The 20541-nt window shown below is 42.1% G+C and overlaps 1 protein-coding gene across 2 annotated transcripts in view; it reads right to left on the bottom strand.

Annotated features, from left to right (window-relative positions):
• Nucleotides 1-20541, bottom strand: part of PLD1 (phospholipase D1) — a 205241-nt gene that overhangs the window by 154446 nt on the left and 30254 nt on the right. The window contains exon 1 of one of the 2 annotated variants that reach the window (XM_046003567.1): nt 11047-11173. The exons of the other annotated variant lie outside the window; for it this stretch is intronic. The gene's annotated coding sequence lies outside the window, so the exon portion shown is untranslated. Of the gene's footprint in view, nt 1-11046; nt 11174-20541 lie in introns of those variants that run through there. 2 annotated transcript variants of the gene reach the window in all.

Below are 20541 nucleotides of genomic sequence, written 5' to 3'. Positions count from 1 at the left end.
AAGTTAGGTCATGCAAAGACCTTTTGAAATCACTTTAAAAGGTAGATACCAAAATGCAGGGCAGATGTATGCTCAGAATTTGATCCACCAGAATAGAAACCGATGCCACTCCTTTCCCGCTGACCAAGTAAAATAATTCAGCTGGTAAGAAACAAAGCAAAAACCAATCCCTCAACTTCTGTCCTCACAGATAACTCGTGCAAACCCAAGGAAACCAAACATAACTTACTTTCGGTTTTAAAAATTAGAACATGTTGAAACCACTGAGATTCAGTGTATGGATTCTACTTAATCAAAGCTGTCTGAAACCAGGTTTGCTTTAACGTAGCTACACATCATAAAAAACAGCCAATGAGGGAGGGACATCTGGGTGGCTCAGTTGGTTAAGTGTCTGCCTTCGGCTCAAGTCATGACCAGGGTCCGGGGATCAAGCGCGCATCAGGCTCCCTGATAGGTGGGGGAGACTGCTCTCCCTGCCACTGTGCCTACTTATGATCTCTCTTCTCTCTCTGTGTCAATACTTTCTGTCTAATAAAATCTTAAAAAAAAAAAAAAAAAGAAACAGCCATAAGCACAAAGAATTAAGCAGGAAGGACACTGGACCTAGAGCCAAAAATTTTAGATCTAATCTCATCTCCAGGGACTCCCAAATAATTCAATCCCAATTCAATCCCAATGGAAATTAAAGAGTTGCCTTTTACTCTTTACGCACCTATCCTGACATGCCAGGCATGCAAGAAATGTTCAATAAATGCTTCCTGAATTATTACTACTAATAACCACTAATAGCAAGCACTTACTAAGCACTTCTATACATTTTATCATTTAATCATCAGGATAATCTTACACATAGGTTTTCAGATATCTGCCTGTCACAAATTCAGAAACTAAAGTTTAGAGAAATCAGTAATCTGCTCATGTGATTCAAGTGTTGGAGGGCAGAGGGAGGACTGCAGGTCCCAAGCTGCTTTATATATTTTTTAAGATTTTATTTACTTATTTGTCATATATATATAGAGAGAGAAAGGATGAGCACAAGCAGGGAGAACAGCAGGTAGAGGGAGAAGCAGGCTCCTCCCCAAGCAAGGAGCCCAAGGAGGGACTTGATCCCAGGACCCTGATATCATGACCTGAGCTGAAGGCAAACATTTAGTGGACTGAGCCACCCAGGCTGCCCAGGTCCCAAACTTAATAATGTGCACTGTTGCCTCTCTGAACTCAGCTGGGCACCCATCAAAGTAATCACAGTTATCAATGAACATCTGCATCTCCTCCATGTAACATTTGTTTTATCACCCAACCTTTCCCACCCGCTGTCTCCCTGGGAGCACTGACAGTGAAAACCTTGAGATTTCTGTTATCCAAAGTGTGGTCCACGGACCGGAAGCAAGGGCACCTCCCTGAAGATGGTTGGAAATGTAGAATCTTTGCCATACCCCAGGCACAGAATTTGCATTTTAAAAAACATTTTATTTCTATATTGGGGGGGGGCAGGGAGGGAGAGAGAGCACAGAGGGAGAGTGAGAGGGAGAAGTAAACCCCCCATCAAGCAGGAAGCCCGAGTCGGGGCTCCATCCCAGGACCCTGGGATCATGACGGAACAGAAGGCAGCGGCTTAACTGACTGAGCCACTCAGGCGCCCCTCAGAACTGGCATTTTAACAAGATCCCAGGAGATTCAAACGGACTGCAGTTTGAAAGACACTGGCTTAGACGACTCCAAAATGATTACTTTAATGACAGGAGGAAGGGAGGTCTGAGAAGGAAAATATGACAGAAGGGTTCTATTCCTGAGAACAAAAGCAGCTTGCCATGGCTGTATCGGGACCTCAGTTCACTTGGATAGTGGCACACAGATGCTGCAAAGGACCTTGAAGGATCCCCAGGGAACTGCTGATGGAAGCAAGAGCTGAATCTATAAAGGGTGTATCTGTAGTCCCACTCTTTTCTAAAATTTCCTCACCTGCATCTCTATGGGTCTCTAGTATGTAGCAAATAAAAATACATGAAGTCTTCAGCAAACCCTGAACCACTCATCAGTGATGAGGCGTCTTCTGGCGAAGAGCAGGGCTGTGCTGTGGACTGATGAAACTCAGTATCTATATATATCTATATATAACTACCTTCCTACACAAGCCAGGGGTCACTTCTTATCAAGGTAGCTTTGTCACATTTTTTTAAACATAACACTGAAGCCAACTTATGTTGGAGTTTATACTTGACTTAAACTTATTCCGATATAGTACATGGTTTTCTTGTAGGCACACCTACATTTATAGACACCAAGTGGCTTACATTTTTAGCCAAGAAGTGCAGGACAGTAACGGTCCTTTTGCAAGACACAGGAGTTATGCTGGGCTCAGAGTCAAAATCTAAAGAAGGATCTGCTGGAGTTAATTTTTTTTTTTAAAGATTTTATTTATTTATTTGACAGAGAGAGAGATCACGAGTAGATAGAGAGGCAGGCAGAGAGAGAGAGAGAGGGAAGCAGGCTCCCTGCTGAGCAGAGAGCCCGATGCGGGACTCGATCCCAGGACCCTGAGATCATGACCCGAGCCGAAGGCCGCGGCCTAACCCACTGAGCCACCAGGCGCCCCTGTTGGAGTTAATTTTTACTCAAAGTTTCTTACCTGTTTAAACCAAGTTATAAAAGCCAAATAACTCCACATACAAAATCCACAGACATAACTAAAGGTGGCCTTCATAGAAGGTAGATGTATATTTGGTTTCTTAATTCCTATTTTTAAAATAAAAAAATATTGTGTCTGCTTCCTAGTCTCAAATCTATAATTCCAGGAGCTAAGACACTACAGTGTGTATAGGTGGAAATTCTTTCTCCTTTACTTCTATCCTTTTTGTCATTTCAAATCTCCCAGGCAGGAGCTTTTCCTTAAAACCTTCACTTATACATTCTAGACACTCTATTTCCTCCCTGTATTCATCTAGAAAGAATGAACAACTAGAGGGGCCCCTGGGTGGCTCAGTAGGTTAGGTCATGATCTCAGGGTCCTGAGATCGAGTCCTGCATCACGCTGTCTGCTCAGCAGGCATCCTGCTTCTCCCTCTCTCTCTGCCTGCTTTTCTGCCTACTTGTGATATCTCTCTCTGTCAAATAAATAAATAAAATCATTTAAAAAAAATGGAAAGAATGAACAACTAGAAAGGATTTCTTGCTAATTAATCATCCAGATATCTCCTAGAAAGTTTGCAAGATATTCCTCCTTCAACCACAATGGATCTATAGAAAGAATTGTTTTTTGAATTGCCAACCCACTCATTCTCTTACCGTCATGATGATCCTCTGGATTCAGAGATTTTCTATAAACTACACCAACCAACCCAGGATTTTACAGTAAAGGAAAAGGAAAGATGTGAGCATGCTCAAAGTCAGAGGGCAAGTGGGAAGCAAAGTTTGGGGGCCGTATGTCCCCCAGGGATTCTGACTCAGAGTCAAGTCCAGAGGCCACAGAAACAGGGAGGCACATATTAACCACAAGAGAGCACTGACAAGGCAGCTCCCAGGCCTGAGTCAGTCTAGGATGGGGGCTTCGGGGAGCCTGGAGACAATCAAATGCAGGAGTTTCTCACAACAGATCCAAATTCCCAGTCCCAGTGAGACCAGCAATGGATTGTATTTTAAAGTTGTAACAATTGTGCTAAACCAACCGCATTACTGATAGCATTATTAAAAAACACATCACTTTGAGGCATACCTAAGTAATGTGTCTCTATACACACAAAGAACATGGATATTTCTGATCTGGTAACGATACTCTAAAGTAGGGGGACAAGAACATACAGAAAGTTGTTCCCTGCTAATGATAAATGCAGACATCTGCATTTAGGTTGAAACATACAGACAAGTTCAGGCTGGGGTTGCCTGGACTGACCCCTGTTTTGTGAGAAAGCCCTGGGAATTGAAGAGGAGCCAACTTCACCTTGAGATCCTTGGGAGAGAGATTTTTTATTGATTTATTGGAAAGAGAAACAGAGAGACCATAGGCCAGGGGAGGTTGTAGAGGGACAAGCAGACTGCCCGACTCGGGGCTCGATCCCAGGACCCTGAGCCAAAGTCTGACATTTAACCGACGAGCCACCTGGGCTTATATCACATTCAGTGTGATGGCATTTTCTTTCCTCTCTTTCCCCTGAAAAGCTGAAATTTAACTGATGATGTATCTTGCCATGAACAGTGTCTTCAAATCAAGGAAATACAACAGTAATCCTGACCTTAGCACTGTGAAGATTAAATGCCGTAACCTATTTAAATCTCTTTGGCACATTGCCTTGAAATATAACAACTGTACCAAAAAAAATGGCACATGTAAATATTGGTATTTTTACGATCGGATGCATTCTTAGGATACATTAACAGAAGAGCAGTATCCAGGAAAGCAGCCAATAATCGCAGCCTGCCAGTCTACAGTTGGTGTACCTCGTTCAATCTGAGAACCTCAGCACAACAAGGATAAACCATAGCCACTCAGAGAACAGGGACCAGGCTAGAAAAGAGTCTGCAAAACATGATATTAGGAGAAATGGTCAAGGGTGCCTGGGTGGCTCAGTTGTTAAGTGTCTGCCTTTGGTTCAGGTCATGATCCCAGCGTCCTGGGATTGAGCCCCATATCGGGGCTCGATAGGGAGACTGCTCCTCTCTCTCCCACTCCCCCTGCTTGTGTTCCCTTTCTCTCTCTGTGTCAAATAAATAAATAAATCTTTAAAGAAAAAAAAAAAGGAGAAATGGTTGAAAGAATCAGAGGTTTTTAGGCTGAACAAAAATGAGAATCCTCTTGAACAAGTAGATGTTTCTTCTGTGGATCCAGTGGATGGAGCTGGAATACAAGGATGGTTATCTCTAGAGGCCCATGTCACATCAACATAAAGGAGAACTTTCTAAGGGCTCCTTAGGACAGAAAGGGCCCTGGGAAGCAGAAAGCTTCCTAAAACAGGAAACAGACCATCAGTGCCTCGCTGGCACCTCATCAGTATGCTCTAGAAAAGTCTTCTTCTTAGTCTCATGGCTGCACTTTGTGTCCACTTCAACTCTAGAATTCTCTGCCTCGGTTTTCCTCCTCCAGACCTAGGTCAGACATCGGGGGCCCATTCGGAGCAGCAATGGCACCCTAGGTCGCCACCCATGTGGGCTCTTATCCTAGGGAAAAGCTAGTACAAATGTGGCCAAAAAAGTCAACAGAGAAGACAAATGCACTGGGACGGCTGGTTAATACCAGTTCTATCTCAGGTTCTTCTAATGAAGAACTTCCATGGGAGGTGAGGATTCAGTCTGGATAGAGAGGACTAGTATATTCAAACTCAAATGGCAAGAGGCAGAGCTCCACGGTCCATACAGAGAAGTATGAAGTCTAGCTCTCAAAGAAGGCATTCCACAGCTCCTGAGACTGGGTCCCACCAGCCCTGCACCTGCTATACATAGACTGTCCCAGCTACAGCCTAATGAATTCACTTAAGACGCACACCTGTTTTCTGAATTACAGCAAACCTGGGTGAGATCTGCATTCTTTCTTCCAGACACAGACCAACTCCCTTATTGCCCCAATTACATATCTTTTCTTAAGTTGTAACCCTCTCTCCATGCTTTAAGGAAAAACTCCGTACTTTGTGAAAAAGTGCTACAATCTCAAATTAAAACAGAATTATGACTTTGGACTGTATCTTCTTATCAGCTTTTACTTGAGTACTGGCATGAAACTTCCCTGTGAACTTTGTGACTCAATCACATTGTCAACCTCATTATCATTTTATCTAAATCTTTCCGAGCAAAGGTATGGGTATCAGCCTTGTCCAATACACAAGGAAGCACCTGGCTTATATCAGGAAATCAGTGGATAATTTCACCAAGTGAAAATGCACGGCACAGTAGCCAACCAAATGAATGGCACAGTAACCAACAGAAACCAACTTTCAGTTGGCTTCCCAAAATGATGCTACTTTTGGCCCAAGGAAAGCCACAGGCTACAGCTTTTTAGTTTTCTACCTCAGCCCACAGTTAATCAAAGTCTATCTGCACATCTTTTGTCCAAAGACATTTATAACCAATAGCTCTGTAAAATCAGATACAGTTAGCAATCCACAAGGATGTAAGATCAAAATTCTCTCTGCCACTGTATCGAGGCGTTACCCCATGTCCAGTGCAGGGACGGAGTTTAGGAGCACAAAGGTCAATAGCTCTCTGACAGGGGATCACAGTGCAGGAGTAGAGACAGGCTTGTAAGAGCTGATTTGCAGAGGGTGAAGAGAAGTGTAGTGGGAGCCCAGAGGAGGACGTGTTCAGTCTGGGGCCCAGGAAGGTTACTGCTGGAAAGGCACATGGGAAAGGACTCTTGAAGACTGCTTCAGAGTTCACTCTGCATACTCGAAGAGAACGCATTCCAGGAAAAAGGAAAAGTTACAGCATATATAGATATATAGATATGTATTTATATATCTATATATAGATACATATATATTCTAAGGAACAATAAAAAATATATAACCTAAAGAACTATATAATCTATATAATACAGATAATCTAAGGAACTATATAATCTAAGGAACAATAAAAAAAAAAAAACCTCATGGGTTTGAGCAAGAGAATGATAATTGTCTTTGGATATCAGAGGGACTGATTAGATGCCTGCTTCTCTGTGTAGAAAATATTATGAAAATTGGGGGTAGGGGCACCTACGAGAGTGCACATTTCTGCTCTCCCTAAGCATAACACAAATAGGTATATATATATATATATATATTTTTTTTTAAGATTTTTTTTGAGAGACACAGAAAGAGAGGGAACATTTGATTTTTCTTTCCTTTTCTTCTCTTTCTTCCTTAATCTATGAGCTATGTTTTCAAACATTGTCAAAGATTCCAAACTTATTTGTCACATGTTTAAGTTTTAGCAAAACTAGACTAAGTTATCTGTCCAACATTTTCAAATGCACACTTACATTTTTAAAGGAATACACTTCTCATAGTCTTAAAGAGACTATGAGAAGTCTCACAGTCTTCTCTGAGAAGAAGACTTCTTTCCACTAAGCCTCTGAAAGCCTTCAGGACTAACAAAATAACCAGAGCTTTGATTACCAGCAGGAAATCACAGTGGGCAGGAATAAAGAGGACACTCCTCACACAGGCCAGATTAAAGTGAAGCAATCTGAAGATCCAAGCCTTAGTGGTTTTATTATTTTAGCTTTTTAAAGTCTCAGACTTTACTCCAAGTTTAGCTTAAGTACATAGTTAAAACACAGTTTTCAGCGCTGTGGGCTTACGCTTCAGGTGGACTGGTCACCATTCCACCATTCGTTCAGTGACACTGGGCAAACTCTGCCCCTTGCCATTGGTCATGAGCAGAACAGATGAGAAAGAAGGGTACAAGCTCACCTCCCACCCGGAGAAAAAGAACACAAAGGACATGTCCTGCTGACAGTAGGTCAACAGAAACATCCTGGAGTATGACGAGCAACACAGATGTCAGTGTTTATATGGTTGTTTCTCATTAATAAGAAATATTGGATGGGGTGCTCCCTCTGCTTGTGTTCCCTCTCTTGCTGTGTCTCTCTCTTTCAAATAAATATCTTCAAAGAAAGAAAGAAAATAAAGAAATGTTGGGTGATATTTCCCAAGAACATCCACTTCTCATACTAATTTCTCTCCCCCACTAGAGCATTCCTCTGAGGCACAACATTGTTACTGCTGTTATCTCCTATGACTTGGGATAAAGGGTATAACCTTCCCAGGGCAGTTTCCTCAACCATAAAATGAAGAGAAAGACAACTGGCCTCTTAGGGTTGTTGTGAGGAGCACCTAAGAGGATTAGGACAGGGACTGCCCTTGGGAAATGGTTTCAGTATTAGCTGTTGTTGCTGTTCTATTATTATTATTCCCAGCACCGGCTCTCCTACTCCCGCTAGGACTATTATTACCACTCCCGCCAGAAATGCCTTAATGTAAAACTTAGGTCGGGTGTTTCAGAATGAAAGGGGGAACTGGAAAGGTCTGTGGTCAGATCAGCCTCAGGAGTAGTCTGTCCTCAGGCTTTGCAATCTGTCTGGGAAGTTGGTATTTACTGTCACCATGCAACAGTGAGTGTCTCAGGGTGGGGGGTACCACAATCCCTCCCCCCACCCACACCCCCACACACCTTCTGATACACCAGCACAAGATTCCTGTGCATCAGCTCCTTCAGTGAGCGGGGCTGAGCAAGGACCCAGGGGTTACAGGATACCTTGGTGGCTCAGTCAGTTAAGCGTCAGCCTTCTGCTCAGGTCATGACCCCAGAGTCCTGGGATCAAGTCCCACATCGGGCTCCCTGCTCAGCGGGGAGACTGCTTCTTCCTCTGCCTGCTGCTCCCCCTGCTCATGAATGCACTCTCTGACAAATAAATAAATAAAATCTATTAAAAAAAAAACAAACAAACCTGATTTCAGGGGTTAGGTGTGAAAAAGACAATGGTGGCCCTGCTCCGTGGAGCCTTTCTGAAAATCCTACAAGGGCTGAAACTGCAGACCAGGAGCCAAAACCTCCCCAAATGGGCACCGTGAAGATCCAGACCCGGGGGTGTAATGCGAGCCACGGATTTATCGAGGTTCAGCAGTGGAAAGCATTTCTTCTAACATCACCTTTCCGCCTACATACTCATTTCTTTCCTCTGAGTGCCTGTCTTCCACAGTCAGTGAGTGCTCCCAATGCTTGGGGTATGGGCCAATTCATACTAACACCATGTGTCTAAAGATTTGTCTCCAACCTTGAAGCTCTCAGTGTTTGTAAAAGAAAATAAGGATCACGTGCTTCTGCGTCACCAGCTAGGTTCGTATGATTTAGGAAACACCAAGACTACTCTGAATACCAGCAAGAAGGCAGGCTTGGTCACAAGTGATCAACTCAAAGTTTCACTTAAAATTACCTGGTATGCAACAAGAAAAATACCTGTCTCTACTTGATTTCAGGCAAAAGGCAGAGGCATAACAAAACTAAACCAGCAAGTTGAGAATAAGAATGACAGCAGGTGGTCCCAACCCAGAGTCAGGAGGAAGATCCGCTTAGACATTCATCCTCAAATTTCCATTTCTGAGCACCCTACTGTATGGTCTTTTTTTTCTTCCCCATGTTTGCAGAAAATTATTTTAAATGAATATTCTTTGGGAAAACCCTAAAATCTGGCTTTTTAGGGAGTTTCCCCTCTTATTCTATACTTGTCACATTTCTTTATTTGCCCTTCTACTCAGTAGTATTGATTGGTTCTCTCTCTCAAAGGCTGGGAAGCCCTTGGGAAAGCAGAAACAGATCTCCCAGACAAAAATGAGTTTCATGTGAGCTTTTTCTGACTCTTATCTGTGCCAATTAAGGAAAATAATTAATGAGCAAAATATTCTTAACATTGTTCTTTGTTAAGTGGGTGCCTGGGTAGCTCAGTGGGTTAAAGCCTCTGCCTTCAGCTCAGGTCATGATCTCAAGGGTCCTGGGATTGGCCCTGCATCGGGCTCTCTGCTCAGCAAGGGGTCGCTTCCACCTCTCTCTCTGCCTACTTGGGATCTCTACCTATTGAATAAATAAATAAAATGTTTTTAAAAAACCCACACTGTTCTGTAAAATCATGGGACAGCAATAATCACTTTGACAATAGTCTTCCTTTAAGTTTGAAATTAAGCACATTTAATATTAATGGTATAATGGTGCAAATATGCAGTGAGAATATATATTAAGTTAAAGCAGTCTTTGCCTTTTTTTTTTTTTAAGCTAAAATGACCTAGTGGATTTTCTGTTAAAAAAATATCTACAGAGGCAGGGGCAATAACTTAACCAGACTATTGTCTCTCAGGGTACAAAGAACAGTCAATTTTGTAACCCTGAAATGGCATGCGGCGGTAACTTTACAACTTCAGTTTCAGCAGATACGGAAACCGTGATCCTTAAGGAACCGCGGTCCTCAAAGATTTTTTGAAAGTTCCTTTTTGTCTCTCTTTCCCCTCAATTTTATTTCTTTTAAACAGGAAGGAACATGGAAGAACAGATCCTTTCTTAAGACACTGTCTTTCCCAGTGTGGGGAGAAAGGGGCAGAATAAAGCAGCGGTAACAGAAGCGCACTTGCATTCTTTAGAAACACAAGTACATTACCTCGAACTAAAGCACACTTAACGTGAAAACTTAACGTGAAATCCCGTAGACCGTTCCAAACTTTCAAACGTCACCCAGTTTAACTACTCTTGCAGAACAATTTCATGCGGGGTTGCTTTGGGGACAATAATAAAGGTGAAACTGCTCTCTAGGTCTTTAATGGAACTAAAGAAGATACGCTCTCGGCACTTATTGTTATTCACTTAATTTCATTTTGTTCCTATTAGCAATACTTCAGTGTCTTACAGGGCACACTCCATCGTCAGTGGGATTTACTCCCAAAGTAATCTCGGATTCCAAGGAATTACGTAAGAATAAAAATGGGGACAAATAAAGAAGGGATTCAGTCCAGCTTGACCCACCTGTACACTCCGCCCACATCGACAGTTACTCGCATAGTTTATGAGGCATTCTAGAAAAATGCCAGACTTTTCAAAGAGAAAATTACAATGATATTCGGTTCATTTTAACTACGAGAAGTTGGCCCTAGGGAAAACTGCGTCGGGCAATCCCAAGGCACCACGGCGGCTGCGGGCTAGACGGCAGGACACGGCTGCCTAGGGTTCAAGAAACCTACAATCAACCACGTATAAAATCACAGTTACACCGAGAAGATTTAACGGGGTGGAGGGATACCCAAAGAAAGGAATTCAGAAAAAGGAACTGAAAATGCTTACAAACAAGTACAAACTACCAATCCAACACACACATGCCTTTTCATCCTAGCCTGCATGTGCCTTTAATATTGCCAAACAATGCATATATTATAAGGAGAATCCTAACCTCCAAACCTCCCAGGAGCAACCAACTCTCATTATTTCCTAAAAGAACACAGCAACAGCACAAATGCTGTGCTGACTGTCATATCGCCGGGGAGTACAGAAAGAAAATCGAACATATGCAGCAGAAAGTTCAAAATGTTATTTACTAACCTGGTGCCCCTGAGAAAGTAGTCGCTTCATACTGCTCTACACAAAGAATCTTTACTATGAAACTAATCTCCAAAGCAGCTGATAGCCCAGAGGGGAGGAAGCAGGCTACCCCCGGAATCCACACAAGAAAAGCAGTTTGTTCCCAACTTGGCAACTTAAGTCATAGCCAAGCCCACAAAGCACTTCAGCCTATAAGCTTTAGTAATGAACTTGAAACCACTCCCCATATGTTAAATAGACACGGCGCCACTGTGAGAATGAAAACCCACATAACACAACTGAGCAAAGGCTTCAGGCTTCATTTTTGAACTTGCTGTCTAAGAAAACCGTAACACACAAACTTAAAGAGAACACTCACTCCCTTCTCCCTCTTCAGATACTGTATTAAAGCAACTCGTTGATTTTAAATAGGAGGAATACAGTCTCACACGGTGCACACACACATCCCCATTCCGGCACCACCATTAAGGCCATGAAATGAATTTTACAATGTTGCCCAAGTGGTTACGTGGTGGTGATAAGTACTACGATTTCATTTTACATAAGAGGGACAAATGAAGTTACTATTTCTGAGAGAATCGAAGTCACATACTGTTTTTAGGTGGGGGGGGTAGCATTAATTAAGCCTAAAATCGCATTAATTATTCTAAAGTCTAAAAATCTACTTAAGTTTGGGGCACCTGGGTGGCTCAGTGGGTTAAGCCTCTGCCTTCAGTTCAGGTCATGATCTCAGGGACCTGGAATCGAGCCCCACATCGGGCTCTCTACTTGGCAGCGAGCCTGCTTCTCCCTCTCTCTGCCTGACTCTGCCTACTTGTGATCTCTCTCTCTCTCAAATAAATAAATAAATAATCTTAAAAAAAGAAGAAGAAGAAGATGATGATGATGATCTGTTTAACAAAATGGTCAGGATTACCTAACTCTGTTGTTTCTTCTAAGCCAAAAGATCAGACCAAATTTTCAAGGAAAACTCAATTCACTGGCTACCAAACAAGATTTACATGTATTGCCGGTAAAATCAAGTTACTTAAAACCTGTGAAACTTAAGCCATCAGCATATAAGTACAACAAGATCAGGCATGAAAAACCTGGAGACTCCCTGAGATCTCACACATACCCCCACCTACCTCCCCTACCCACTCCCAGGACAGGGTTCAACGGTTTATCATGGGGTCACTTTAGAATGACAGAGTCAATACAGTCACCTCAGTGAGAAAATGAGAGAAGAGGCTTAAGGCCTTAAAAAGGAGCCAGAACCCCACCTGGTGGCAAGACCAGGAAAACGCTGGAACAGTTAAACCTCAGAGGAAATACAATTCTGATGCTGGAAGAAAAACAAAAAAGCAGAAAAGGATCCCTTGTGAGTACATTAATGTCACACACAATGTGTGGTAAGGGTCACGGAAAGTTTTCTGCCCCCCACGAGAGCAGAATATTTCCTGAGGATATGAAAACACTCATGCAAAAAAAAAAAAAAAAAAAAAGAAAGATAAAGAGAAGTAATTACCCTGAAAACCATCTCTTTCATGTGGATCTGGTCTATAAACATATACGAAGGTTTACATTCCTGGAAAAATCCTCTGATAAGTAATATTCATCTCTCATTTACCGAAAAAGCTGTGATAAATCTGCCTGTGAGGTCAACATCATCTCTGAAATGGAAGAAATGTGGATAAACCCCAACTCAACCAGCTAAGTACTGCTGGGACAGTGTCCATCAATCTGTTAAAAGGCTGTATCCCTAATTATTGTTCCTGTCTCTCGTCAAAGGTATTTCCTTCTGGGGCGCCTGGGTTAAAGCTTCTGCCTTCTGCTCATGATCTCAGGGTCCTGGGATCGAGCCCCACATCAGGCTCTCAGCTCAGCAGGGAGCCTGCTTCCCCCCCACCTCCGCCGCCCACCGCCCTGCCTACTTGTGGTCTCTGTCAAACAAATAAATAAAATCTTAAAAAAAAAAATGTATTTCCTTTTGCTTGACTTATTTCACTCAGCATAATCTCCTCGAGGGGAAGGGGGTGGGGGGATGGGTAAGGCTGCTGGCACGGATTGCATGGAGCACTGGGTGTGGTGCATAAGCAATGAATCTTGGAACTCTGAAAAAATAAAATTAAATTTAAAAATAAATAAATAAAAGGATTATCCATAACAGAAAAAAATTATTTCCTTTGGTCTCATATAAATTATTTCTGCAAACAATCCATGTATAACACCAACCTCAATAGAGATGAAGAATAGTTAAATTCTGGGTTTCAAATTACACTGGAATAATAAACATCAGAAAAAAATAAAAGTGGAGTAAGATGGGATTTTTAAATAAGCTCAAGCCACACTACTGAAACTGAAACTAATAATACTAGCAGGTACTATTTAAGCTTTTACTATAAGAGTTTAAATGGTGGGCAAGGTTCTAAACTTGCTCACAAGTAGTAAATCATTTAAATCTCACCACTGCCTTCTTATACCAGTTTTACAGATGAGAAAACTGAGGTCCCTAAAGGGAAGTACCTTGCCAAACCGTGAGTGGTGGAACTGGATGAGAACCCAAGCAGTTTAGCTCTGATGTAAATGTTCCTAACCACGTACTTTATTAATTCCGCCCTCCTGAGTGCACACCAATTGGGAAATCCTGCCAGACTCTGGTCAAACGCAAGGGAGGGGCAGAGGAGAGAGAACTGTTCCATGGACAGTCCTCACCATGGTACAGAGTGGGAAAGGCTTCGCAGCTAAAGAGCCACACAACTGAGACCGGGGGGGCTTCATGGCAGGTAAGGGATCCCCAGCAGAGGGCACCCACATAGCCTTCCAAGGCAAGGAGGGAAATGGGGAACCATGCGGCCACTGGAGGGACCACAGGGAGCAGAAGAAAACTCTGCAAGGGCAGCAGGGTCCTCTGATGTCGACCTCACAGAGGCAAAGAGGAATCTGGAGAGTTTTAACCGGAGGGTGACCAGATATGCATGTTGGGAAGATAAGGAGCCAGGCCTTGTAGAGTGAGTAAAAATTAAGAAGACGTTTCAGGTAAAGGAAAGGGCAGACCAGGGATTTCAATGTACAAGCTTACACTTTCCCAAGCGTTACCAAGGAGGCCAGGGCCCTAATGCCGGCAGCAGGGGTGCTCGCTAGCTCTCTGGGGAAGCTAAGTTCAGGGCCTGAGCCACACAAGAGTTTGTTGAGTCCATCCGCAGAGCTGGGAAACCAGGAGGAGGAGCAGGCTGGCGGAAGGAAGAGGGGTAGCGGAGCCAAGCCCAGGAACTGGACTTTGGAGGCGGGCCAGCCATGGTGGACGTGCAGGAGAGAGGTCTGGAGTTCCAGTTCCTGGCCTGCACAGAAGGGACACAACTAGCAGACACTGCACAGAAAGGATGGAGGACTGCGGCTGGAGGGCAGCAACAGGGTGCACATGAGTCTGTCCCAGAGAGCACATGGCATAAGAGTAAAGGGAGAAGTTTAAAGACTTATTATTTATTTTACAGAGATTGTGTGTGTGGCGGGGTGGGGGGTAAAGAGAGAAAATCCTAAAGCAGGCTCCCTGCATGGAGCCCTACACAGTGCTGGAGCCCAGGACCCTGAGATCGTGACCTCAGCTGAAGAGTCAGAAGCTCACCCAAGTGAGCCACCCAGGCACCCCAAGGGTGAGGTTTTAAGGCAAGGGGTTCCTGAAGATCTTGGACAGAATTCAGGATGGGGATGGGGAAATTTTTCATTTGAATTTTTACTAACCTCCAGCTGAACTTGAGCATTCCCTTCCATTACAAACGTAGGCAATGATCCACAGTAAAAGTAGCCATACCTGTGACTTGTCACAGTAGAAATCAAAGGTGCCTTCATATCACATCACAGTTATTGCAGACAACTCAAAGTATCATTTCCATGCATCAGTACATCAAATTATAGTAGCTACTACACCTGCCACTAGTTCTTGATATGTAATATGTTAATAAAGGATATATATTACACTAGTACATAGTTTTTGGTGCATGGGTAACTGTGTATCAGTATAATTGGTTTCCTTTGTATCCAATGCATTCTAACTTTATGCATTTAAACTTAGGCATTTAATTTTATGCATTAAACATTATTCTGAAAAGGAACTCATTAACTTCACTAGCATGCCAAAGGCACCCCACAGCACACACACAAAAGTAAGGAGCATCTTTGGGCACCTGGGTAGCTCAGTCAGTTAAGCCTCCAACTCTTGATTTTGGCTCAGATCATGATCTCAGGGTCATCAGATCAAGTCCCACTGTGGCGAGCTCCCCACTTGGCAGGGAGTCTGCTTAAGATTCTCTCCCTCGGACCCTCCCCTGTGCACGCTCGCTCACTCTCTCATGCGCGCTCTCTCTCTCTCTGTCACACACACACACACACACACACACTTTTTGTCTAAAATCAATAAATAAATCTTTAAAAAAAAAAGGAAAGAACATCTATCTGATTTAAGGGGGAAAAGAAGAAAAAAACAGAAAGGCATTTTTAAAAAGAATTCAGACAAGGGGGAACCTAGTATGAGATGATTCAGTATTCAAACCCAGGAGCTCTGACCTGTGTTCCTCCACCACCTGCACACCCTAAAAATAGTACATAAAAATATTCCATCCCTTCATTTGCATCAGCCAAGTGCTTTCACAAGTATCAGCTCATTCGCTCATCACAGAGATCCAGAGTAGGAAAAGTCAACCCCAAGGGCATGAAACTTCAGAGAGGTCACAACTCGGGAAGATCCCATGCCTGGGGCGTGAGAAGACACAGCATCTCTCGTCCTCGCACTATGGGGTTGCAGCTGTGAGCCCAGAAGACTGTGTGAAATCTATCCCTTATATCAGATCAGCTAGAACCTGACCTAGAGAGGAAGAGAATAGTGAGTGCCGAGCCCAGCAAGGGGACCTTGCTTCCTTCCAGACTTCCATCTACAGACAAGGCTAACAATTTATTTGGATTCTTTGCTCCAAGCTCTTTTATTTTGTTCTCATTGGTGATCCAGGGTGAGTTACCAAATTTACAGTATTTCAACTATTTAATTTTCCTTTGGCTATATCCAGAACAGAAGCCTGTACTTAAGCAATTAGTTTGAAATTAGATAGACAAGCTAAAACAATGTGCTCTCTGTTCTCTCCTAGCTGTGCCTGCTAACCGGCATTCATTATTTAATCTGTGACTCGTGTTGCCAGGGCTGCATTAGTAACAATGTGGCTTATTGTCTTCACATCCATTCTCTATTCTGCAACATTTGTCATGGCTCATATCTGTATTTTATTTATTTTGCTTCCTTCACAGGGTCATTTTCTTAACTGCTACAAATTGCTCTAAAACTATATTCTAACCCCCCAAAAGGTAACAACGTTTTAGAACTCGTAATGAGAAGAAACTTAAGGTGCAAGGACAGACACCCTTTTAGATTACTGCAAATTTACACAAAATTGTATCATTAAAGCAGATTTTATCTTATGGTTGACTAAATAACCTATCTTTAATTTTTTTTTATAACCTGATCAATTTACAGATTACTTGGCATCTTCTCATATAATGGCATGCAGTTCCTTTTTCACAATGGGGCTTTATATGACTGACGTATTATGGTCTTCTGAAAAAAAAAACACACACACAAGTTGAGTATTAACGTGTGTGTTAAAACAAATTATTATTTCTTTATTAATTTTATGCTTATTAATGGACCTTTAATTTCTAAGGTCTTATTGATGCTTATTAATAACCTTTAATTTCTAAGGTCCCTATTCCTCCTTTCCATAATAAGAACCCATAGTAAAAGTGGTTACTTGCCTTCTACTCACATTACAATGGGAATTAGAATGAGAATTCTTGTTGGTGAAAACAGAAGTTCAAAATTGGTTTCCAGACCCTGGGAACAGAATGGAACCCTCCTGCTCTTGCTTTTCCATGGACGTGGACATGCTGGACACACGGAGTCAGCAGGGCCACCCACTGTATGTGCTGTGAAGTGTAGTATCCTGGCCACCTGCATGGAGGGGCAGGGGGTGGGGGGTTGGGGGGAGAAGGGACTGAAAGCAAGCCTGTGATGTTACCCTCTTTCCTAACCACCCAGAAGCACTCTCTGCCTTGCTTTCCCAATCTAAGTAGCTGGAAAGATTCCCATGCCCTGGCAGCTCCTGTCTCCTGAAGCCACTTGCTCTTGTTCCTATCCTGTTTTCTTTACATTGCTCTCAAACAGCTTCCTCATTATACTTCTTCCACCAGTCACAAAGGTTTGGTCAATTTTTCACACCCTCTAATTCTTCTCCGCTTCAGGTTTATGTCGTTGCTCCACCTGTGATGCCTTTCTCCTTCCCAACCAGTGAAAGACGAAAACACTCCATGGCTTTTCCAGGGGCAACACAAACCCACAACCTCTGCAAATCCTTCTCAGATCACCTGCATTTGGGGGGAGAAAAAAAAAGTTTTTATTTATCACACCTAGAACAATCAGCAGCAAACGTGTTAGACAACTAATCATGCCTGATGAAGTTTCCATTGTTGTCTGGACTGGTTATTTAAATATCCTATGGCATTTACTTTTCACATAGTTATATCTGTTTCCTCCAACTAATCTATCAATAACAGCAGATCATCAGTTACACCTCTAAAATCAACCATTGTAGAAAGCATACACCAGGCAAATTAATATTACCTTATATAGCATTCATATCTATTTGCTGATTATGAGATTTAAATCATTTATATTATTAAACAGTAATTATAATAACAGCTAACACTATCACCACACTATCTTACTATACCCGATATTTTATGACCTCACATCTGCTCTATGAGGTAGATAACCATTATTTTGCCCATATCTCAGATGAAGAAAATGGGGCCAGCAAGGTTAACTTGTCCATAGTCATTCATTCTACATATACTTACTGAGCACCTGTTATTTGACAGGCATTGTTAACACCATTTAATGATTCCAAGGGGAAATTCCCTATCCTCACGGAACTTGTGTTCTATTAGGACAGATGGACTACCAACAAATAAATATCAAACCAGATAATGCTAAGAAGAAAACCAAAGCAGAGTAAGGGACTGGAGAGCGATCATCAGGTAGGAGGCACAATCCTGAGGTAGGGTAGTCAGAAAAAGCCTCTCTGGGGAGATGACACGTAAACAGAGACCTGAATGGAGTAGGGTAGGTAACAAGCCATGTCACTATCTGGGGGAAAGGTCCCGGGCAGAAGAAATGGAAACAGCAGAGGCCCTGAGGTCAAAACAAGCTTGGAGTGTTCAAGAACCACAGAAAGGTCAATGCAGTCAGCTCTCTCTGAAAGAGAGAGCAACAGGAGAGAATGAAGTCGGACAGCAAACAGGGAGATCTGATCATATAAAGCTTTGTAAACCACTGCAGAGTCCCCTCTCCTCTGCCGTTCCTCCCCCCCCAAAATATAATGGAAAAGCTCCAAAAGATTTTAATCAGGGGAGTGAAATACTGTGACATTTTAAAACATTACTCTAGTTGTACAGCTAAAGAGCAGACCAAGAGCAAACAGATTATGTAGGAGAATCCCACAGTACACCCCATGGGAGATGTTGGTGGCTTGGACTGAAATGATGGCTATGTAGAGAGATTTAAGGTATATTGTGAAGATAGAGCCAACAGGATATTCTGATGAGGGTTGTCGGTCTTCTGTGTGGGATGTAAAAGAAAGATGTCAAGGAAAATTCTAAGACGGGCTTATAAGCAACAGGGTAAAAGTCCAAATACTGAACTGGAAACACAGTGGGTGGTGGAGAGTAAGGAAGAGCAGTATGTTTTAGAGGAAAATCAAGAGTTCCTTTTTGCATGGATTAAGTTCGATACATTTTTTTAAAGACTTTATTTATTTACTGAGAGAGAGAGAGAGCACATGCAAGTGGAAGGAGGAGGAAAAGGAAAGGGAGAGAGAGAGCCTCAAGCAGACTCTGTGCTGAACACAGAGCCTGACACAGGGCTTGATCCCATGACCCTGAGATCATGACCTGAGCCGAAATCAAGAGTCCCTGATATACGTTTTAGAAACCCAAATGGGGATCAGTAGGATGTTGTATCTGTAAGTCTGGGGTTTGGCTATATAAGGCCAGGATTCTGAACTGAGATATAAAATTGGGAATCACATGCCTTTAAATAACGTATTTACACCATCTGACCTACTGCAAATGGACATAGCACAGGAGATTAGGACCGAGGCTCAGGACCTTCTAACATCTAAATGTTAAGAAGAAGAGAAGGATATAGCAAAGGAGGCCAAAACAGAGCATATGGGAAGATGGGAAGAGAAGAGGGAAAGCATGATGAGATAGAACCCAAGTGAAGAAAATGCTTCAAGTACAGAATGATCAGTTATGTCAAAGGCAGCTGAGAAATGAAGAAAGAGGAAGACTGAACTTGCCATTGGATGCAGCAACATGGAGGTCACTGGTGATGAGACAAGAGTGGTTTCAGGGGAACTGGGCACAAAAACCTAAATGGAGTGAGTTCAAATGAGAATGTGACTACAAGGCATTGCTGAGAGAAATTAAAGATCTAAATAGTGGATATATCATGATTTTAAAAACTAAATATTGTTAAGACATCAGTTTTCCACAAACTGATCTAACAGATTCAGCAATCCTAATCATAAACATCTCACTGGACTTTTCTTTAGAAATGGACAAGCTGATTCTAAAATGTGTATAGAAATGCAAATGACCCAGAATAGCCAAAGCGATCATAAAAAATAAGACCAAAGCTGGAGGGCTTATACTACCTGAATTTAAGGCTTTGACTAGTAAGTCTACAGTAACCAAGACAGTGTGATACTGACAAGGAATCAACAAACAGACCAATGAGACAAGAACAGAGAGCTCCGGGACCGACCCACATTTATATGGGTATTTGAATTTTCAGTAACCAACAGAAAAAGCCAATAAAGGAGGAAAGGATCTAAAACTGATGCTAAAACAACTAAATTCCTGTATGACAAAAATAAATAAATCTCAACCCCAACCTTTTACCATATATAAAAATTAATTTTAGATGGATCAGAACCCTAAATGTAAATGCCAAAGCTATAAAGTTTTTAGATATGACACAGAAAGGAATAAACATAAAGGGAAAAAAATTAGACTCCATCAAAGTTAAAAATTTCTGCTCATCAAAAAGATACCAGTAAGAGAATGAATAGATAAATCACAGCCTGGAAGAAAACATATGTAAATATATGTAAATCATATATCTGACCAAGGACTACAGTTCAGTAAAAAGAGAGCAAAACTTCTGATGGGAGACTTCACAGAAGATAAACTAATGATTGATAAGCACATGAAAAAAATGCTCAATGTTAATATTTATCAAAGAAATTTAAATAAAAAGCATGAGATATCACTACATACATAAGCACCAGAATGGAGAAAATCAAACGCTGGCAAGAAAGTAGAACAATCAGAATTCTGGCAGACTGTTGGTCCAAGTGTAAAACAATTCAATCATTTTTTTTAAAAGTTCTGGCAGTTTCTTATAGAACT

This window comes from Meles meles, chromosome 4 (assembly GCF_922984935.1).
Source record: "Meles meles chromosome 4, mMelMel3.1 paternal haplotype, whole genome shotgun sequence".
Lineage (NCBI taxonomy): Eukaryota > Metazoa > Chordata > Mammalia > Carnivora > Mustelidae > Meles > Meles meles.
This window is presented reverse-complemented; position numbering and strand designations above follow the sequence as displayed.